The sequence below is a fragment of the Meriones unguiculatus genome, chromosome 21 (genome assembly GCF_030254825.1).
Source record: "Meriones unguiculatus strain TT.TT164.6M chromosome 21, Bangor_MerUng_6.1, whole genome shotgun sequence".
NCBI classification, from domain to species: Eukaryota; Metazoa; Chordata; class Mammalia; order Rodentia; family Muridae; genus Meriones; species Meriones unguiculatus.
The window spans coordinates 9,441,719-9,465,737 of NC_083368.1; the positions used below are offsets into that span (position 1 = coordinate 9,441,719).

Consider the following 24,019-nt stretch of genomic DNA (forward strand, 5'->3'; position numbering starts at 1 on the left):
GACGTGTATGTCGTGTACACATATAATACAATATATAATAACACCACACTATACCAATACACATGTGCATGAATCTTTCAGGGCACGAATCCTGCACTGTCTTTGCTCGTTATTTGCAATTCGTCAAGCAGTCGAGGTTAAGCGAGGGGTACATCAAATGCAAATGTTGCCTCACCATGATCTTGACATCTGTTTTGTCAGAAGAAAACATCGCTTATCCACTTGCATTGCTTCTCTACTGACGCCTTCCCAGCCCCTGCCAGCCTGAAGTCTGACACTAAGCTAATTATCTTTCTTTGCAAGTTGATGCTTATCTGTCCACTTTTCTTACCTCAGTTCAAAAGCACCAATGCTCTGGCTGCTCAAACACTGGAAACTGAGGGGTGATTTTTGTTGTGCACATTTTTCTTACCAGAGTGAATTAATTGCTTTAACTCTCAATGCCGCCTGTGCAGCCTCTCTTCTGTTAATTCCTGCTTTTCCCTTTCTGCTCACAGTTTAGTGATTCCTGTCATTACTCTCTGTGACTGTAGAAACAACTAACGTATCCCTTCACCTTTTACACATCAATCTTCCCTTACCATAGTACCAACAGTGATCCATCTTGGCGCATAAGCTTTTAAATGCCCGCCGTAGCTCAAATTGTTTGCTGTGGCATTTAGAGGTCTCTTATGGTTTGGCATTACCCACCCCTTTACTCTTTGTTCACTCCTTCATTATTTTTGCTCAAAGAATGCCAATAGCCTGTCCCGTGGTATTGATCCAATGCCTCCCTTTTCCTTTCCCGTGCTTCTATTTGCCAAAGCCCATTACCTGCTTCCTTATACATCCCTCCACACTCCTACCCATCAGGCACTGCTCACCTCCCTGCAGCCATCAGTTCATTCCACTACCTTCTTTTCCTATCTATGAGCTCACTGTTTTCAAGTTCTGTGTCTGTAACCACTGGAAGTTTCCCCTGGGTCTTTTCTGGAATATTTCGATTTCTACTGAACTCTTTAAACATATCCATCCTCAGATCAGATTCTCATTTTACTGTTATTTTTCTGTTTGTGTTTGTCGCCCCAGAGTCTTTTTCTTGGGTTGGGATTTGTCCTCGCACACTCTCTACTGTCTGGTTTCTCCCTATATTTCTAGTAACTTGTTAAAAAACAAATCAGTGTTCTGTACCTTCGGTGAACTGAACTGAAAAAATTCTGTTTTCAGTTTAATTCTTAGTGTTTATTTCAACGTGAGCCACTAAAATCGTCTTTATTAGAAATCAGTCAAGGATTATTTGTGAATTCAGATCGTTTGATCCTAATGATGCAGCCTATCCACTCTCTTTAAAATCCCAAAGTACGATGTTTTATAAATAGGCAAAAGTCATCAATCACCACCTAAACTTAGTCTTGTGTGTTTATTTAGTTAAAAACCTATGACTTTGTGTAAAAGAGACTGACACGAGGCTTCTTTGGTACTTTTGCCTTGTGTATGCAAGGCAAGTACTCCGAGACCGCTGAACCGCACCTCAGCTCAGTTATGCCATATATGTGTTACATATATATCATATAGAGATATGTATACACACACACACATATATGGTTAAAAAGATGATTAGTTGTGTATCTTTGTTTCATGTCGTGTCTAGAAACTGAGGAAATGGTATAAAGAACAGCCATAATCTAAGACTAGAGACAAAGTTAGCTCTTCCCTTAGGAATTTAATTAGACAACACCCAAAGTTCAGCTCAAGTTTCATGACACACGGAGCTGCTCTTTGCTTTGAACACTGGCAACTTTGGTTTTCAGTCCAAACTTAAACATTTTTACTGCAGAATTTTGCACTGGTGACATTTAAGGAAAAGCACAAGAAAATATCATGGTCATCACTGTTTGTCTTGTTTTGAGACAGAGTCTCCTTATGTAGCTCTAGCTGTCCTGGAACTCACTATGTAGACCAAGCTGGCCGGGACCTCATATTCACCTATGTCTGCCTGTCAAGTGCTGGGATTAAAGGCGTGCACCACTGCACCCAGCAATGGCATTGATGTTCATGAGTTACATGTCTTCTCCAGTTTTTTACCAGATACAAACCTGAAGAGAAGAGAGCTGTGAGAAGGATGCAGAGTAAAAAAAAAAGAAACAAAAAACAAATGAAACTAGGATTGAAGAAATTGGTGGAGACAGACTTACAAAGCATCTTCACTTTATCAAAAACAAGTGCGATGAACAAGATAGCCAGGGTTGGTGTAACTCACTAGCTGGTGCTTAGCTACAGTGTGTGCATTCGGCACACAGATGTATATTGTCCCACAGACTGCAATTTCTTATGTTCATTGGACTAGCTCAAGAATGCTGGCTCGACCTTCTGTGCACCCAATTCTCTTCTTGATTTAGTTACAAATACTATGGCACACTAAGAAGAATTTGCCAACTACTCTCTCCAACTTCCAAACTATGTTTTCTTAAATATTTTCTTAAGAGTCTAAGACAATATGCTCCCCTTGGTGTACAGTGTTTCAGCTTTTGAGACAGGTGAATATAAAGAAGATCTGAAGTTCCCCACTGACTAGTCACTCAGCCTAGTCATGATCCTGAGAAGGTGCCAGGTTCACACCCCTAACTCACCATAACAGAGAACTACAAACTAAAATGTGGGAAAGTAAAGAGAAAGTAAGGAGGTGGGAGCTTGAAGGAGTACTCATTTTTTTTTTCTTGTTAACCTTTGAAGTAGAAGCTTATTGCTGTGAACATGTAAATTTTATTTTGAAAGAAAATGGAGAAGTGTCATGGAAAGAGTAGGTTCTCACTAGCTGCTCTCTGTAATTGCTTCTTGTCCCCAGAGCACAAAGCCAGTGACATGCCATGGATGACTTACAACTTGTACCTTAAGCTTGAACACACTTTCTGCTCAGTGATACATAAATGGGTGGGTTGTTTTGTTATTGGGTATGCCAGAAATATATTGCATTTAATATTTCATGTACTTTATTCTGCATATAAAAGATTTAGTCTACAGGAAAGTTGTGAATTATACCCAAGTGTAACACTGCATCCAAGCTGAGAGGCACGGGATGCCTTTATCGGCTTTTCTACTCAAAATATGAATGTTGTCTCTCATGCTGCTCACATATAGGACACATAACTACACAGCCCTGTGACAGAGCTTTGTATGTAAAAATTATGTGAAAATTTAAATGCGCCCTACATCTGATTTTGAAGTTTGACAGTCTCTCTGCTTGTGGGAGTAGTAGTTCTACACACTTCACAACGGTTTAAGAGCCCCCTAAGAGCTCAGTGCAATATTTGCATATCATCTAGAAATACGCTGTTTGAAAGTCTGGAGTCTTATCCAGAGCCCAAACAAGAGTGTCCACTCTGCATCTTTTCTCCGTAGTTGGTGTTTAACTCCCTTTTCCAATTTGCTAATCTCAGTGCCTTCAAGTCATTCTTTCATATTTCTTTTCCTGTTTCCATACACTTCCCTTCCAAGGACACAGAAGGAAGGAATAAAATTATTCTAGACCTTTTCTACCTCTTACCCTATCCTGCACGTCTAGTCTCATTGGTTCATTACAAGAGGTCTAAGTCCTCAGACCTGCTGCGCGTTCTGAGCCCGGCGGCAGGAGTCCATTTCTTGGGTTTGGGTGGGACTCTTCTGCCTGCTTTTCTGCAGCCACACTCCCTTGCTGTTTCTCACGGGGAAATGGCACTGAGCTTACTCAGGGCACGCATCGCAATCCTTCCAGCCTCGCTGCTGTCTGCTGGTTTGGTTTCTTCCTGACTTGCCTCACTTTATTTTGGTGTTTCTTATGTATTTCCACTGACATCCCAGGGTCTGTTCATGGCTTGTGTCTGTTTACTCCCACTTAGGTGTCTGGATTACTCGTCACCATCTTTAAGTCCTGGCTCAAAGCGATCTCCCCCAGATCTTTTCATGATCACCATTTTTGTTATTGCATATGCTCACTGTACATGGTGCTCTGTTACTTAAAGCCATTTTCATACAAATATATACTGTTCAATGGCCACATTCCAACATACCCTTCTCCCTTTCCAGCACTTCTCCTGCTGGTCCCCTTTGATCCGCTAAACCATCGCGTGCCTGCCTTCATCCTACCAACCTATTTTTTAAAATAATTTTTTTATTTTTTATATTAATCACAGGTTATTTGCTTTGTATCCCAGCCATAGCTCCCTCCTTCATTCCCTCCCAATCCCACCATCCCTCCCTCTTCTCCTCCTGCCCTTTTCCATCTGACCCTAGCTTATCAAGTATCTTCAGGACTGGCTGCAATGTCCTCCTCTGTGGCCTGGCAAGGCTGCTCCTCCTTCACAAGGAGATGGGGGGGGGAGGAGGGGTCAAAGAGCCAGCCATTGAGTTCATGTCAGAAATAGTCCCTGTTCCCTTTACTAGGGAACACACTTAGATACTGAGCTACCATGGGCTATATCTGAGCAGGGGTTCTAGGTTATATCCACACATGGTCCTTGGTTGGAGAAACAGTCTCATAAAAGACCCCTGTGCCCTGATATATTTGATCCTCATGGAGCTCCTGTCCTCTCCAGGTCATACTAACTCCCTCTTCTTTCATATGATTCTCTGCACTTTGCTGAAGGTTTGGTTATGAGTCTCAGCATCTGCTTTGATACACTGCTAGGTAGAGTCTTTCAGGGGTCCTCTGCCTACCAAACTATTTTTAAATGCAATACCTTTCATACTTTATCAGTTTGCATTTTTCTTGTTTGATTTTGTTATTTTTCATGGCAAATACCACTTTCTAAGGCATATTCTGCTTCTTTTGTTTGGCTCATTTCTTACACTAGGTCTACAGGGGCATGAACTTTGCCTTATTGTCTCACTGGTATGTCTCAAAGCCCTAGCATAATGCCTAAGGCAGAAGATTCTAGAAATCTTTGGGTATACAATATGCATTGCTGACTTGAACAGTGAATGCTCATATGTATCCCATGTCTCTAAAAAGCCAGAAAGAAATAGCACCCTAGAAATTCTTTAGAATATCACCTACAATCTTCCCCCAAATCTTTTCCTTACGCATTTTCATTTATTTGACAGACACCTCACCTAATTTAGAGACCAAGAAAACAACCAGTAAGCTGACTTGAATGAGCGTAGATTATTCTTACATATTCCAGTACCTTAAAAACCATTCCATTATAGAACCTCACTATACAGCCTGTATGTTTTTTTCAGCTTATCTGTGTTTTTGTCTGTGTTAATATATTCCTTTATTTTTACACCAGGATAACATTTTGCTGTATAATAGAGCATATAGTACCTATTGATTCTCTTGCTGACAATCAACTATATGTTTCCAGTTTAGAAATACCATAAATAAAACTATAGTGAAAATTGATATGCAAAGAGATTTTGGGGTTTTCCCCATTTGTTTTGGATATTCTTTTTATTTTTTAATTTTTATTTTATTTTTATATTAATCACAGGTGTTTTACTTTGTATCCCAGCCATAGCCACTTCCCTCATTCCCTCCTAATCCCATCCTCCCTCCCTTATCTCCTCCCTGCCCCTTTCCAAGCCCACTGCTAGGGGAGGTCCTCCTCCCCTTCCATCTGACCCTAGCTTATCAAGTATCTCCAGGACTGGCTGCCATGTCCTTCTCTGTGGCCTAGTAAAACTGTTCCTTCTCCTTGGGGGAAGAGGGATGTAAATGAGCCAATTGTTGAGTTCATGTCAGAAATAGTTCCTATTCCGCTTACTAGGGAAAACCCACTTGGTTACTGAGCTACCATGAGCTACATCTGAGCAGGGGTTCTAGGTTATATCCTTACATGGTCCTTAGTTGGAGAAACAGTCTCATAGAGGACCCCTGTGCCCTGATATATTTGGTCCCTGTGGTGCTCCTGTCCTCTCTAGGTCTTACTAACTCCCCCTTCTTTCTCTGCACTCTGTCCAAGGTTTGGTTATGAGTTTCCACATCTGCTTTGATACACTGCTAGGTAGAGTCTTTCAGAGGCCCTCTATGGTAGGCTTCTGTCCTGATACTTGTTTTCTCTTACTTCCCCTGTCCATCCCATTTGTCTTTCTAAGTGAGGATTGATCATCTTACTCTGGGTCCTCTTTCTTGTTTATCTTTAGATGCACATATTTTAGCATGTCTATCCTATCTTATGGGTCTAGTATCTACTTATAAGTGAGTATATACCATGTGTGTCTTTCTGCTCCTGGGATACCTCACTCAGAATGATCTTTTCTAGATCCCACCATTTACCTGCAAATTTCATGATTTCCTTGTTTTTAAATGCTGAGTAGTATTCCATTGTGAAAATGCACCACAATTTCTGTATCCATTCTTCCATTGATGGACATCGGGGTTGTTTCCAGGTTCTGGCTATTACGAATAAAGCTGCTACAAACATGATTGAGCAAATGTCCTTGTTGTGTACTTGAGCATCTTTTGTATATATGCCTAGGGGTGGTATAGCTGGATCTTGAGGAAGCACTATACCTTATTTTCTGAGAAAGTGCCAGATTGAGTTCCAAAGTGGTTGTACAAGTTTACGTTTCCACCAGCAATGAAGGAGGGTTCCCCTTTCTCCACATCTTCTCCCAGCATGTGTTGTCACTTGAGTTTTTAACCTTTGCCATTCTCATGGGTGTAAGGTGAAATCTCAGGGTTCTTTTGATTTGTGTCTCTCTGATGGCTAAAGGCATTGAACATCTCTTTAGGTGTTCCTCTGCCATTCTATATTCCTCTACAGAGAATTCTCTGTTTAGCTCCGTACCCCATTTTTTAATTGGATTGCTTGATTTATTGCTTTTTAATTTCTTTAGTTCTTTATATATTCTGGATATCAGCCCTCTGTCAGATATAGTGTTGGTGAAGATCCTTCCCCAGTCTGTAGGCTGTCATTTTGTTCTGATGATTATGTCTTTTGATTTATAGAAGCTTTTCAGTTTCATGAGGTCCCATTTATCAGTTTTTGCTCTTAGAGCCTATGCTGTTGGTGTTCTGTTTAGGAAGTTGTCTTTTCTGCCAAAAAGTGGACTCTTCCCCACTTTTTCTTCTAACTGATTTAGTGTATCTGGTTTTATGTTGCGATCTTTGATCCAGTTGGACTTTAGTTTTGTGCAGGATGATAAATATGGATCTATTTTCATTTTTCTGCATGTAGACATCCAGTTGGACCAGCACAATTTGTTAAAAATGCAGTCTTTTTTCCATTGTATGGTTTGGCTTTTTTGTCAAAAATCAAATATTCATAGGTGTCTGGGTTTATTTTGGGGTCTTCTCTTCAGTTCCATTGATCCACCTTTCTGTTTCTTTGCCAATACCATGCAGTTTTTATTACTATTGCTCTGTAGTACAGCTTGAGATCAGGGATGGAGATACCTCAAGATGATCTGTTGTTGTATAGGATCATTTTGAAATTCTGGGTTTTTTTTTTATTTCTACATATAAAGTTGAGAATTTTTCTTTCAAGGTCTGTAAAGAATTGTATTGGTATTTTGATGGGAACTATATTGAATCTGTAGATTGCTTTTGGCAGGATGGCTATTTTTTTTGTTTTGAATATTCTTAAATACTTGTTTCTAATTGTCAGATAGTATGTCAATATATGAAACATAGCATGGATGAAAGGCACAAGCTGCATTCCAAATACGTCCAGAGGAAAATCCAGGTGCTCTCAGAATTTAATATATCATCAACATTAAATGTAGAATAGCTGCTTTTCCATATTTTCTTTTTTTCCTGTGAGATAAAAGTTGTCCACAAGGCAAATCAAAAATGGCAATTGTACATTACTCACTTCTGGAATGATTAATAAACTTTATAAAAATCAATAGAGAGATTTTTTTTCAAAGTATTAAAAGTAGATTTATCATGTGACACCGCTACACCACTCCTGAGCTTATACTCAACGGACTCTGTATCCAATAGAGATATTTCAGTATGTTTTTTGCACCACTATTCACCTATATACGATAACTAGGAAATGGAACCAACCCAGTTGTCCAACAGGGCAGATGATGGAAATGTAATGAATATACACAGTGGAATTTTACTTAGTTGTAGAGATAAATGAAAGAATGATGATAGATGGAAGCATGTAGGAGGTGTCATATTCATCAAAGTAACTAAAATAAAGAAAATAAAAATTTAAAAAATGGCAATTGTAAATTACATTTGGTTAAAAGGGAATAGGAAATAGATTAATATGTGTTTGAAGAATTCAAGCCGCCCATAAAACAAACAAACAAACAAAAAAAAACAAAAAAACACACATGTAGTCCATGTGTGAGATTGGGAGTGGCTAAAGCTTCTGTTGACTGAGTATGATGCTTAACAATTTATCTTTTAGTCCCAAACACACCCCACTCTCCTCCCTTTTTACTGGAATATGTTTATCTTTTTAGTACACATTTTTTTATATTATTCCTATCTTCATTGTGCAGTTATTAAACAAATCTCCATAAAATGTTAATCTCTAAACTTAAGGGCTTTTTTGTTCTGAAATATTTCTGCAAAACGAAACTATGAAAACAGTTATTTTGCTCATGCAAAACTGGAGAATTATATACATTTTCATTTAAATTATTTATTCTAAATATGAAAATATGTATTGGAATATATATATATATATGTGTGTGTGTGTGTGTGTGTGTGTGTGTTTATTCATGTTATGTCTCTAAATACTGTGCTGGTCTCCAAGAACCTGAAACCAAAGATCCTTGGAGAAATAGCAGATTTTCAGACTGGTGCAGAGAAAGTAGGCGATACATCCTGTCAAAAGCTGAACAACTTCTAAAAGAACAAAGGAATCTGGTGCTATGTACAGAAAAGAAAAAAGCCAAACTGAAATGCATTGCCATAAGAAACCCTGATTTAAGAAACGTGAGCATATGTCAGACAGATGACTCTATCCTGGTACACATGAACAACCAAAGAAAACATGGCAGCAGAGAAGCATACCTTCCTTATAGGGCAGCCGTCAGGGATATGTGCAGATCTTAACCCCACAGGATCCCTAGCCTCTCCTACTGTGTGCTGACAGTGGGGTCACATGGATGTTTTGCACCCTGACAAGCTGTGGTAGAAGGGCATTCCTCCCCCAAACCAGTCTTTCTATGTCTCCAGAATCTCTGTGTAGTAATGAGCGAAAACATTACAAGCCAAAATTGGCAGACATGCTCCATAAAGCCTTACAATTTTTTCTCAAAACTGCTAACGTCATGAAAAACAACCATTTAAAGACTGCCACACTGCAGAGCAAGCTAATGACAAACAACAACTCTATGTGGTGTCGTATCCTGGAGAAGATCTTGGAACAGAAGAATAAAGACATCCGTGCAAAAGCTACATAACTCTAGGGTGTAATCCATCAGACTACAATAACGCTGATACTTCAGCCTTCAGAGGTGTGTCCTAGGGACACAGTGGGAGAAATGGAAGAGGAGAACCAAGTCATCATCACAGCTTTTAAAGCCAGAGTTACTTCAAGGTAAATATGCAAAAGAACCACAGAGTGATTTTTGCATTCTTCTATTTTAAGCATTAACTGTAATTTCTGACCATGAATGGCCAAAGTTAACTTTCTTTTCCTCTCCTACCTCATCATCCAAATATAACCTTTCTATCCTATGTCAATATATATTTGCATCCCAGCTTATTCACTAAACGAGCCATAAGTAATTACATGTTGCAGGCATGACTCCTTTTGTTGTTGTTAATTCTTGTATAGTTGGTACTTATTTAAAGTCTGACTTTCTCAGCAGCCTAAGTCTCCATTCAGAATGCTCAAATGTGTTCAGTGTTCTATTTATTTCTACATATGTGGTTTAGAAAAAAAATCTGCCTAGCGTCTTCCTTCACCACTGTTCTCCACGCCTTCAGCCTGCCACTCATTTCCTGTATCATTTGTTGTTCCTTCACAGCTTAGGGAGAACACAATAAATTACGTTTGAGATGCCAGTTGGGGATAGAAGTTTGTGACTCTTAGTGTGTCTTTATTCCCCCACATCCTTCAATATTTTAAAGGGACTTTTATGTAGTGTCTAAGATGTCGGTAGAGAAATAGGAAATACATTTCATGCTTCTTTTTGTCTGGCCTCTGGAGACTTAGAATCCCTTTCTGGTCTTTGGAATCCCTTTGTGAACCTCTGTGCTCTGCAGGCTTGTGATTTGCCTGTTTCCATCTTTTTGCTATACCTACTAGACTGCCAACGTGCAATTTTATGTCCTTCAGTTCACAGTTTTTAATAATTATTTTCCTCTTTATTTTACAAATTCTATTTTTACTTTCTTTCTAGATTTTTTTGAATTTTTATAAGGTCCTGCTACACATAGTTTTCATACATTTTTATATTTGTACATTCTTGGGCACTTTCTGTACTTGCCTTCTAAGATCTTGTTTCCCATGTCTACTATAATACTCGTCAACTTCATGGCCCATTTTATTTCTGAATGATGAACTTATTGTTAACTTTTTTCTTTGTCCTTTTGTTAGCTTTTCCTCGTGCAGACTGTTTGTCCCAGGCTGCTTTTCCTTTACTGTTTACTTTGATCACTTTAACATTAAAGATTTGGGTTTTTGAAAAAGCTTCAGTGGTGCCTCATATTTACAAGTTCACACCAATTCCTTATCTAACACCAAATAATCCTGGGAAGATATATATTCAAGGAACATTATGTGGATTTAATGGTTGTATTTCTACATTTAGGAATATATATATATATATATATATATATATATATATATATATATATGATTAAAGAAAAGAGGCAATGAATATAAAAGAAAGCAAGGTGAACATGGGAGCATTTAGAGGAAGTAAAGAAAAATGAAAATGATGTAATTGTATGATAATCTTAAAAAATTTTAAGTATCTACAAAATAGATTGAAGAGGCTGGAATATAGGAGGAAATGGAGAGACAGAAAACAACTTATATTCCAGAAGAACATTCACCCTTGGAGTAGAAGCATGGAGAGGGCTGCAGCTACAGAGTTTCAAGGTTTATACCTGAAAAATGAGACGTTCCAACTCTGCCAGGCAGCCATCTGGCTTCAGCTGTTTTCTGTAATCTTCAAGAGACCAAGACAGTTACCCAAACCCAGTTCCTTTAAATGCTACTTTTTTAAGTAACATACTACTTTCACCAAACTGTAGAATTTTCAATTCATTACATATCACCTTCTCCAAGGTTTCATTGGTGAATGAGGTAAAGACCTGAGCCCACATGCTTACTAATACTCTTGCCACTAAAGCTTCTGGACAGGAATTTATGATGGTGTCAAGAGGGTTGAAACACAATTTCTAGCATCCTTTTGAAGTCCCCCAAACCTGAATGAAAAAGAACATGACATCTCTTTAGAGAAACAAGATTTGTATTTCCTAACTTTGGGAAATGTCACCAAAACACCCCATGGAAGAAGCCACCTAACTCAGTGAAATTAAAGTGTATTAGATTTTCCAAAGCTGAAGGAAGACAGTGGAATCCTAGACACATCCCCAAAAGACATTCAGTACACTGAGAAAATTTTTCAGTGTCTGTGTGCTTTTTTGTTCAAAATATTTAGAAATTTTCTTCAGTGCCCAAGAATTGCAAAGTTTAACAATATGGTCATAATATTTTCTTTAAAAACATCCTACAAGATTGCTTTCAAATCGTAATTACTCAAGACTTAAAATGCAAATGTATGCTTTTCCTGTGGTGTAGACCTGGGTATTTTTTTTTTTCTCTTAAAAAGCAACAAGCTTCCATTTCTCAGAGGAAGGAAGAAAAGAAAAAGATCTAACATGAAAATCATAGGTTTCTTTTTTATCATGATTTACTTTAATAGATAATGGACAAAGAAATATCCGATGTATGTATCAATGCCATTAGAGTCATTTAGAGACTGCCACTATTTTATCCCCAGTGTTGCTGAAATAGCCACTGAGCTATCTTGTTTTTCTAGAACAAAGCTTCTATGCAGGACAGCTTGCAAATTGTTATAAAGTGTGACATTTGGTCAAAAGATCAAACAGTATTTTAAATTTAAGATGCTAAAAGCTAAACATATGTTTCATGAACCAGTCGGAAAATGCTTAGTGATTGAGCACTGCATATAACCAGAAGCGGCCACCATTTGTATTACCTTTGCAATGTGTACAGTAGGTTATGGACTCTACTGTCACTTGAAGGATCTTTTCATGTAATTTCTCAGGGAATATAGCATTCCCCTAATCAGACCCAAAGGAATAGCTCCCATGGAACTCCAGCATGCAGTTGAGGTTAAATTGTCTCACCCAAGCTTCCTCAATACATTGCTTCTTTACCATTGTCTAAAAGTAACATCGTTATGCTTCTTTCAGCTGTAGGGTAGGAAGTTGAAGAGTTTGTTAGAAACTGTGGTACCTTCTCCAGCAATCATTCATGTGTTTCTAACACCTAGAATAATGACTGATGTGTACAATGAATATTTATTGAATACAAATCCTGCATTCAGAACCAGTACTCAATAGAAATAAGCACCTGCAAAGAAACCTTTTGTCTGGTTCTCAGTAATTTTTCTCTTGGATTCTACTGAAAAAACGAACAAATGGGACCCAAGTCTAGCAGGTGATCACCAGTTCTGATGGTGCAAGGAAATGAAGGCTGAGCTTCAGGTACTAAGCTACAAATTCGTAATGTGATCACGCCATTAAACGGGAAAGTTGTCTCACCTTGGTGCTGTCAAACTGAAAATAAATAGATAAGAAATAAAATAGAGAATGTGCAGAATGGTGAAGTCAATGAGAAGGGAGGAACCATGGTTTCCTTAATGTTTTTGTCCTTAGGAGCATGAAAAGGGCAGGAAGCATCTCCTGCCTGGGAAGAGGAGCCTGAAAAGTCTCCTCAGAAGGCAGGGAGGAATTTTGGTATCCGCTGTGACCCCTCACCCGTTTATTCAGGGAAAGTAGGAGGACTCCATTTTCTTTCTGTATCATTGTTGTCTCCTGCATCCGGCGTACCTGAGACCTGTGGACATCTGTCAGAAGTCAGTGATTTCCTGATAACAGTTCACTAATTCTTGGGTCCTTCCGCAGAGACTCTTCTGGAAACTGAATAGAGAAGATAAAATTTTAATGAAATAAAAAAATATAGTGCCTTTGACACCATTATTTTCTAATGCTAAAATTGAATTTGAATAGCCCATATAGTAATTGCTAGAATTTCAACTCTAAGACAGTTTGGGGCCAGAGTAATATCAGTAGTTTTATTGTAAGGGGAAAGAGAAACCAAAACAAATATGTTCTTGCCAACCTAAATAAACACATTTAAAAATCTATCATTCTTTAAACATAGTTTTGAAGTGCCAACATATTCGGAAAGCCTTAGATCATTAGTAAACATTAGGAGAACTTTCAGTTACTTCTCACTGATTGTTATGCATTAATTCAGTATAAACAAAGCCCTGAAAAAATAGAAAAAAAAACTTTATACTAGGTACTAATAGAAACTAACTTGTCAGAATAAGTGAGTGAAAATAAAATTGCTGAAAATATTGCTGAAAATGAAATGTTTATTCTGTTTCTGCCAACTGATAATAAAATAGAATATGATAATGTCTTGGTAGACAATACAGAGTATAGCCCTCGTTAGTAGGCTAGGGCAAAAGAGAGACAGAGACCAAAACAGAAACACTGGACAGCAGGGACACACCGGGTTCAGAGAGCCATATGAATGATGTAAGAGCAAAACCACAGATACGTGTGCAGTGTGAGGACTGCAACACTGCCATGAGGACTCTTCCGGAGAAGCCCTTGGTGCCTCTCCTGCGGCCTTCTCCATATAGACGTCTACTCTTATTTTTATGTCACTCCATGCCACATCCAATGCTGTGATCGTGTCTTTCTTTCTTTTCTTTTTCTTTTTTTAGTAATGTAAGTGGAATGCATCTGTCTTATTAGGCTATTAGCCTCTTCAGTCTTGGCACGTGAATCAAACTTGCTCCTCCAACCCCACATACTCTGACCAGTCAGAGGTTAGGATCTTAGAGTAAACACAGATACGTCTATGTTTTTGAGTACATATTTGCCAAAAGAGAAAAAGGTAAACCATATATACACGGTTCCCTTCTAAGATCAAAAGAGATGCAATCCTTCTAAGTCCAGGAGTATGAAATTAAAAACTGTAAGGTAAATTATTCTTGGTTTGTGATGGTTGCCTTTCTATAATTATAATAAAGTGATTTACTTTTGTATAGAAACTTAAGAATTCAGAGTTTAAACAGTACAGCTGAGGGTCAGTTAGGAGTCACCCTTGGATGATACCAATGACTTAAATATGAATCAAGAGACTATGATTGCCTCTGGACAGAGAAGAGGGAGAATACAGGCAGTTCCAATAATCCTTTCAAAGCCGTGCTTCAATGACAAAAAAAAAAAAAAAGACGCTAAAGACCCACAGCCTTTCTCAAGACTACTATAAAATAAACTCACTGAGTTCCCAAGATGCTGTTCATGGTCCACCAGATACCAGCTTTTTGCTTGTGTGTCTGTCATTTGTATAGCCCCTGACACCCCATTCAGGCCACCCTCAAAGCCATGGGAGTTTCTGATACCAAACTAGATACCTGTGATCTAAGACCAGCACCTCAGTGATGTGCTTTGCAACCAGTGGACAGCCACAGTCTTTCTGTTTCCTTTTCCTTAATGAAACAAAAGTGAATGATGCCTGTTCTCAAATATGGCATATAATAGACATAATATGGAACCCTTTTGAATTCTTTGAAAGGCAACTCATAAAAATTTAAGATATAGCTAAGATTTAAGCAAGCATAAAACAAAATATTCTCTGTATTTGTATTATATTTTAATCTAGCGAATGGGGAGGAGGTCCCCCCCTATCAGTGGACTTGGAAAGGGGAATGGTGGAGATGAGGGAGGGAGGGAGGGACTGGGAGGGAATGAGGGATCGGGACATGGCTGGGATACAGAGTTAATAAAATGTAACTGATAAAAAATAAAAAAAATAAATAAAATAAAAAATATTTTAATCTAGCATAAACTCTTGCTTGGTAGTAATTACCAACTATTAGCAGAGTAACTGCATATGCTAAATCATATATACTCTCTGATTTAGTACTAAACATTGTCTGCTCTGCAGAAATTAAGATTTAGGACTAGAGGGGTGTGCTAAAAGGAAGACCTGACATGTAGACTCATGATCTATCCCCAAAACAGCTATTCTAATGTCACTCCTTGAGAGGCGACTGGTTGTTAAAATGTGCTGTTCGGGAGATGAGAGATGGGTCAATGATTGAGAGCACTTGATGCTTTTCATGAGGGTCCATGTTTGGGTCCCAGCACCCATGTTGTTCTAGGAGATCCAATGCCCACTTTAGCCCCTGCAGGCAATAGGCATACACTTGGTGTATATACATGCAGGCAAACACATACATATAAAATATAATTAAATCTCTGAAAAAGAATAAGGTTCTGCTTTAGTTGCTGGGGAGGCTGTCTGGCACCCAGTGTAGGAGTCAGGTAACAAATTCATTAAATCCAGTGCTCAGGAATGGTCAGCATAGAAGTTGTTCAACCGAATCTGTGGATGAGCTAACCCAACGAAGGACGCATGGACTAAAGGACCTGGTGATGAGCCACGTGATTCCCAAAGTCCCACAACAGATCAAGAAGAAAACCTGGCCAGAAAATAGGACCTAGAGGGCTGAGTATGTCTTATTCACCAGTACTATCTGCACGGTGTTCTGAAAGGCTGCCGTAGAAACCACATGTCATGGAAGCCCTGACACTGATTTCTTACAATGCACCCTGCACACCTTTTTCCATATCTGTGAAATATGATGATTACCTTTCAGTCCAGCTAATAACAGACAGACAAGGATCACCAGGGTTCATATAGACTCACGGTTTGTGTAATAAAGTTCTGGCCTGGCTTCAATATCAGCCTATACTTAAGAGGGTATATTAAATTCACTTTCACTACTCTTCTTTTTGTTGTTTTCTGGAAAGATAATATTAAGAAGCTCTGTTAACTCCTTGATATATAAATATATATATATATATATATATATATATATATATATATATATACATACATACATACATTCTCTAGTGCTCAAATTGGCCACAAGCACTGTCTTAGAATAATTTAGCATAGAAAAAGCTGAGAGTGAAAATTCCCAATATGAAAAACTTGATTCAAAGTCTAGCTGTGCCAAACTTTATACTCAACAATATTCCTAACATGACATTGCACTTCATCCACTAACGGTTTGTTTATTGTTTGTTCTGTGTTATTTTTGTTTTTGAGACAGGGTCTCACAATGTAGACCAGGCTGGCCTCAGATTTGAAGAGGCACCTGCCTCTGCTGTCTCTGTGTTAAGTGCTGTAATGGAGTCATCTGCCACCATACCAGCTAATCAAGTACATTTTGATCAGCTTTGAGGCAAATTCGGTTTCTTAAACCATTTCCTCTCAGCACGCGATCAAATGTAGAATACACAGATTGTGTGACTCGCCTCATAGTGCAATATAGTGGTGCCATGCCCTCTTCTCTGTTTACACTCTGAGGCCACATGCTGACTCTGGTCCCATATTTAGTTGTTCACTAAGCACACCAGTCATCTAGTTATGGGAGTGAGGTTAGGAGCTACTGTAGGACTTCTCCTGATTTGCAGAGCCAGGGAGTGGTAGAGCTGGAGTTCAAGCCCAGATGTGAGTCTGAGTTCCAAATGACAAGCCTGGTCTTTGTGAGAGTTTGTCTTTCAGGCAGCCATATCAGGGACAGAAAGTTGTCAAATCATGTTCATTTTAAATTTAATAAGATTAAATTTATTTTGATGCAAAAAGAAGCTTACTTCATTTTCAAAATTGATACCGATTTCAAGAATTGAAAATACAAGTGGAAGTATGAATTATCTAAAGAATATTCAAATTGGTCACAAGAAGCATGCATTATGAAATATTTTAGAGCTGGGACACATAAACGGAAATGGCACTGGACAGGGAACCATCCTATGTGATGTCAATTCTGATTATGAGGGTAAATTTCCTCTTGATCTTCAACAGGTATTTTATAGTTTTCAGACCACAGTTCTTATCCATGCAATAGAATAGAATAGCAGTTCCGTTGTGTCTATTGCATAGATATAAGAGGTGCTATATATGGCCATACATCAAACTCCTAAAACAGTCTTCAGTACCGCTAAGAGAGTAAGGATGTGTAAAACAGCCAAAGCCTTAAGCAGAAGAGCATATGACGCTGTATACCAGTCATCAACAACACTGGGTATCTTGCCATAACCATATTTGTAAGCAAGCAAAGCTAATATTTTGAATCTCAGTTCTAAACTCATAGTTATGTACCTTTAGTAGCAAACATTTCATCTCCTTGCTAATATTCATTTATACAACTAGAAAAAGTATTTGTATTAAAATACAGCCTTCATATATTTTTGATTAATCTTTATTGTGCTCAACAGTGAATCACATTATTAAAGGAAATTTAGTAGATCAGAGCAGTGACCTTGATTTCATGATGTACAAAAGTCAAACAGACTTTTTCATAAAATTAAGGTAGAAATATATTATAAATATGAAATGCTAAGTCCCTGGATATTAATTTGAACTTTACATTTTTTACAATAAAAGATCAACCGAAAATCAATAAATTAAACAACTTAATATTGAAAGCCCGGTTTTTTTCTCTTGATCAAATAGAGCTGATCACCTTGGAGAATAACTGAGGTATTGTCTCACTAGAATCTGTAATAACTACATTATAATGTTTTTCTTATGAAGAATTGTAAGTGTAGAGAACTCATCCACTGGGGAACGAAGAGTTGTGATTGCTTTTATTTACATCAATGAAGCCTTTGAAATCTGCTGTTCCCGAAAACCTGAGTTCCGTTCCATGATGGACATGGTTAGGTAGAGAACCAGCCCTTGCAGGTTGTCCTCTGTCTTCCGTGCATGTGTTTCATTGTAGCACTTACAGCATGCACATGCACACACACGTGTATACATACATACTAAACAAACAAATAAACAAATATAATGTTTAAAATAAAATCATAACATTAGGAATATAGTTTAATAAAACTAGCCATAATTTTATAAAAGATCTCCATGTAAATAAACAAAAACATGCAAATGTAAGACGGTATAAATCAATTTTATCGTTATTATTGATCACATTTTCTTTTTCAGGTCATATTAATTTTTAATTCATCTTGGTTAATCCAGTACAAATATAAATGTATTTGGTTACTAGTAAATGACAATTTTTTGTCAATTTTCAAGTGTCCAACTGTAGCTAATATGAAATCACCTGGTTTTATTTTTATTTTTATTTTTTTTCACAATTTATTCATTATATATCCTATTGAACCAGTTGTATGTGTCATGGAAGCTCACTGTATTCCACAAGATGTGCTTTACATGATGAAGTAATGAAGGAAATATTAACCAAATTCTAATGTGTCTGAGTTTGAAACTCAGTGGACACTTGATTGGTTGGATCTATACACTTGGGTAAGAATAAACATTGAAAATACACAATGTGTGTTCTTTCACTGATTAAGTTCTTGTTAGGAAAAGGGTTTTGCAATATAAATTAGTATAATTAGGAAAACCAAAATGTTTCAGGTTATTATTAAACCTGCTATGGTGTTGAGTGAAAACAATGGAACAGTTCCATTTTGCTTTACCTGCTTAGAGAAAAAAAATACCATCTAGAAAAGTGAAACAATCTGAATAAGACTAACATGCAGTCAAGCTACATTTTTGTCTCTTCTTTTCTCTGCAATCCATCTGAAGAAACTATTCAATTTATCTGAATCTTATGAATAAAATCAGAATGCAGAATGATGCCTAACCTCAAGCACACAAGGAAAGATGTCTCCCCTGTGAGTTCCTGTTCTTCACTCATCTTTACTTCCCTGACTCTGTGGTCTGTAAACCAAAAATATTTCTATGCACTTTAGAAAGAAAAACATACAAACATGCCTCTTTTAAAGAAAGATCTGAACCGTCTTATACAGCCAAGGTAGACTATAAATGTGGACCTTTGTAAGGGGAATTGCTGGAGCTTCCCCCGATATGAAGCTCAGACTTGGATGTTTACTGCATCATATTTTATTTTATTCTTATATGCATTCAGTTTACTTTATTTTTCTTATTTTTATTTTTTTACAATTTGTTCATTTTATATCCTGATTGTAGCCTCCTCTCTCACCTCCTCCCGGTTCTTCCCTCTCTCCTTTCCCCTCAATATCCCTTTCCCCTAGTCCACTGAAAGGAGTCCTCCTCCCCTGCCATCTGAAAGACTATATTTTAAAAGGTTGCTCACAACCCTTTGATCACTAATATTTCTGAAAAAAAAAAAATCTTTTTATAATATGAAAAATAAATTCCTTATGATTTTCACATAGTTTTATTCTTTCTGAGGTATGCAGACATTTGGGAGCCTAAATAAAGATATTTTATTGTCCTAATACCCTAAACTTTACAAACCTCATTCCTCTCCAGCAGTCTTTGAGGCAAATAGCAGTGTGTCAGATAGCTCTGAAGGAGTGATGTGAATCATATACCTGCTGTGATCTTACTGGTACAGAATAATAATGTATGATACTGTTATTTTAAATACATATTGCCTTTTTACTTTACACCATGTATGTCACTAAATATGCCAGATGCATATACTTTTACTGTGTCATTTTATTCAATGTTTTATATGTAATCATCAGCTAACAAATCCAGATGACGGTGTGGCTTTAAAAGAACTTGGTTACCAGAGCTGGGCTTCACAGATTTGAAAGCTATTTACCTCTAAAGAAAACAATTCAGCCTTTAATTTCTTCAGTGGCAAACGTGACTTGAAGGTTTGTCTTAAATAGCAACCAAGCTAGGGTGATTAAAAACTTAAAGCAGTGCTTACTCTGTAGTAACGAGTGTTAGTGGATCTGATTATTAATGTTGCTGGTATCAGGCACCCATAGAGCATAACTGGATAACTGAACAGAAATTATGTAACTCAGAGATAAATAGTGTTTGTGTAGAAACAGATGCCTATTTGTCCCAGATAGGACACTGATGGCAAAATAATGGATAGATTTTACCCAAATCCAGCTTGATGAACAAATAAATTTGATGGATTTACTTACAAAACATAGTTTCTGCAAAGTCTGTTGCATCGCTAAACCCAACCCAAACCTAGGTGAGGGTTCCTGAAAGATGTATTCTTGAGTATTTGTAGGCAGTACATTGGAGATTGTCTTCTCCAGTACTTGTACACATCTTATATAACCTTGGGAAGAGGCCTTATGAGTCTTGCAGCTTTCCAGGTTTCCTGAACCTGTATGTTGCATTTATTCACTGAGGCATCTTAGCATCCCTATCCTTCCATGAGGAGACACTTCAATTCAAAGGGAACAGCTACATGACAGATGCTAAATTTGCAGGCAAATGGCGGGAACTAGAAAAGATCATCCTGAGTGAGGTAACCCAGAAGTAAAAAGACCCATATGGTATATACTCGCTTATAAGTGGATATTAGCCATATAATATAAAAAAGTTAAACAACAAGGACAATCCTAGGGAAAATGCTTAATCCTCATTCAGAAGGGCAAACAGGATACACATTGCAAGTAGGAGAAGCCAAGGAACAGGACAGGACCCTTCCTCAGAGCACCTCCGAAAGACTGACTCTACCCACATGGAAGGAGATCCTGAGGCTCATAGCCAAACTTTGGGCAGAGTGCCAGAAACCTTATGGAAGAAAAGGAAGCTAGAAAGACCTGGAGGGGCAGGAACTCCACAAGGAGACAACAGAGTCAAAAACCTGGGCCCTCTGGAGGGGTCCTGCAGAGACCGATACTCCAACCAAGAACCTTGCATGGAGAGGATCTGGACCCCTGGCTCAGAGGAAGCCCATAAGCTGCTCATTTTCCAAGTGGGTTCCCTAGTAAGGGGAGAAGAGACAGTCTCTGACATGAACTCAGTTGCTTGTTTCTTGATCACTTCTCCCTGGTGGGGCGACCTAGACAGCCCGCAGAGGAGGAGGATGCAGCCAGCCTTGATGAGATCTGTTAGGCAAGGGTTGGATAGAAGGGAGGAAAACTCCCTATAAGGGAAAGAGCATAGGGGGAGAAGTGGGAGGGTGGGTGAGACTGGGAGGAGATGAGGGAGAGGGCTGCAGTTGGGATACAATTGTAATTAATTAACTAATTAATTAAAAAAGAAAAGATAGCTTTCTGTTTTTAATAAGAGAAAATTTCCAAGATTTAATTGATATTTATTATATATCCTACTAAAATCTTAATTTAAACTGATTTGTGTGAAATCCTTTAATCCAAAGCAATAAAGAAAAAATACAAATACTCTTTCCAATAAATTTCATAATATATAAAAATGCATCAACTGATAAATAGAAATGAGATATTGGGTTAATGTCTCTTAAAATACTACTCATTAAATCAAATGAAAGACAAAAACAAAGAAACAAAAGACAAAATGTACCTGGCTCTGCGTGTTCATATACATCCGTGATCTCAGACTCTGGGATCAGAAACGGGGGAATTGCTAGTTCAGAAGAAAACCCAATGAACTAAAGTGGCAAAATGAAAGAGAAAGGAGTGCTGAGCCAGAAGACTTGAGAGAGACAGAAGCTGGATTAATGACAAGAAGCCTGAATGGAGTAAGGGAGTGATGGAGGAGAGCCTGGCAAGACAATCTGTCAGGCAGAAGCGATGCCTACAGCCACCTTTGCTCACTTTCTACTTTGTTAGTGTTTCCTCCTGTACTGTTTACGCCAGGGTGCGCTCCCTTTGCTGAGTACTTCGGTTATTTTAACATTAAAGATTTGGGCTGTTGAAAAGTTGAGTGGTGCCTCATGGTTAAAAGTTCACACCAGGGCTCGCTTTGGCAGCACATTTACTAAAATTGGAACAATGAGAGAAGGTTAGCATGGCCCCTGCGCAATGGTGACATGCAAATTCATGGAGCGTTCCATATTTTTTAGGCTAGGGTAAAATAGAAAGGGAGGAAGACCTCCCCTATCAGTGGACTAGGGGGGGCATAGGGGAAGAAGAGGGAGGGAGGGTATGATTGTGAGGAGACGAGGGAGGGGGCCATAGCCGGGATACAAATTGAATAAATTGTAATAAATTATAATAATAAAAATATATAACGTAAAAAAAAAGTTCACACCAATTGGTTATCTAATACCAAATGATCAGCCTAAAAAGATATACATTCAAGTAACATTATATGGACTGAATGTTGTATTTCTGCATTTAGGAATATATAGAAATATAGATATATATATTTTTGTATATGTATACAATGTATATATGTGTACTCCTAAATATATATTCCTAAATGCAGAAATATAACCATTCTCTCTCTCTCTCTAGAATATATATAAAAACATATATATGTTTGGCATTCAGGTGCACTTAGGGAATGCAAACTGTTCAGTGTTCTGACGAAGGCAAAAAAAGACAAGGGAGAGTCAGAAAGGAAGGTAGGACAAGCTAAGGAAGGTTTGCAGGCACTGGCAAGAGGCACAGTGACACTATGCCGCTGCGTAGAGCCAAGACCCGAGCTGGTTCCATGTGCAGCTCCTAATCACGCTGCCGCCCATGTGAGCAGCATGCCTTACTCATGGTAAAATCAGATCCACTTTTATTTTGTTCTGTTTTATCTTAATTCACAACACGCTGGTGGCTTACAGGGAGCATCCTGCTATGAGAAACTTTGTGATGTGTTTCTTCTGGGGACTCTTGCTACTTTACGGTAGCCTGTGTATTCATGACTGACTTTTAGGGGCTTACGTTTATCCTTAGAAGCTTTGAAATTGTTCTTTTCCGTCTTCTTTTTAGCAATAATGTGTGCACGATAAACACGTTCTCTATCTTCATCCACATGGTAGACTAGAAGACAGAGCAGGTCACTCCAGACAGTACAGATGACAGCGGTTGGCATGAGAACACTACATCACCAGAAAGGCAGACTTCCCAACAGGTCTGCACCAACTTTCACCCTAAAGGTGACATACAAGTTTCAAAGCCTTGTCTCAGGTCCGATAGTATTCTCAGAAATGTCCATCCTGCTGCAGTTTTCAAAAAGAAAATCAGAGATCAGCTACTAATGGCATTCATTTCTAAGAACTTCAAATAAGATTCCTGGTCATCTCCCATATCAGGACCATGCTGGGGACTGGTATCTTATTAACAGCAACTACTGCTACACAGCCCAGAGCCCTCTTGAATGCTTTTGTCTTTCTGACATAAAACTGAACCCTGGTGCTTCTTTTTGTTGTTTTTCTGTTTCTTTGTCTTGTGGTTTTTTTTTTTTCCAAGACAGTGTTTCTCTGTGTAACCCTTATTATCCTGGAACTTGCCCTGTGGAGCAGCCTGGCCTGAACTCAGAGATCTATGTGTATCTGCTTCCCAAGTCCAAGATTAAAGACGTGGAGCACCGTGCCCAGCTGCCCCTGATGCTTGTTTTCTGTACTGAACATCTAATTAGAGAATCTTTATTTTCTGCTAGAGTTTACTATAAATTTTATATGATCTTAACTGATTTTACACAGTTATTAGAAATTTGAATCCTTGTTTTACTTCTGACCTTGATAAACGTTTACCAGTTTATCTTTTTTCTAAACGTGTATTTTAAAAAGAGAATTATTGTATTGTAGATCATTCTACACATTTATATTGTTTGTCTACCTATTATTCTATTTCTTCAGTTACAATTTTTGTGTTTATATTAAGGGAATAAACATGTTTTAGAAATTTTGTGCATGCACTACCACAGTTATTCCTAGTGGTACACAGATATACACCAGTTTTGTTTCTAGAGTCAGACCATTTCAATGATACCTGTCATATTTTTCTGACTTTATTCCTTTAAGTAGTTTGAGGTTTACAGCAAAGTCAGAAAGTACAGTTTCTCATATGTCCCTGATCAACGCATGCAGCCTCCCTTTTATCTGTGTCCATATAAAAGTGACATACTTCCTAAAGCTGGTAAATCCACAATGATAGATACATCATTTCCCA

General features: G+C 38.0%; 1 protein-coding gene and 1 non-coding gene across 3 annotated transcripts in view; both read left to right on the top strand.

Moving 5' to 3' along the window:
• Grid2 (glutamate ionotropic receptor delta type subunit 2) overlaps positions 1 to 24,019 on the top strand; it is a 1,564,629-nt gene that overhangs the window by 1,320,420 nt on the left and 220,190 nt on the right. The gene's annotated exons all lie outside the window — the stretch shown is intronic.
• On the top strand, positions 21,867 to 21,972 carry LOC132649796 (U6 spliceosomal RNA). The gene has a single exon (XR_009588312.1). It is a non-coding gene; the product is annotated as a U6 spliceosomal RNA (small nuclear RNA).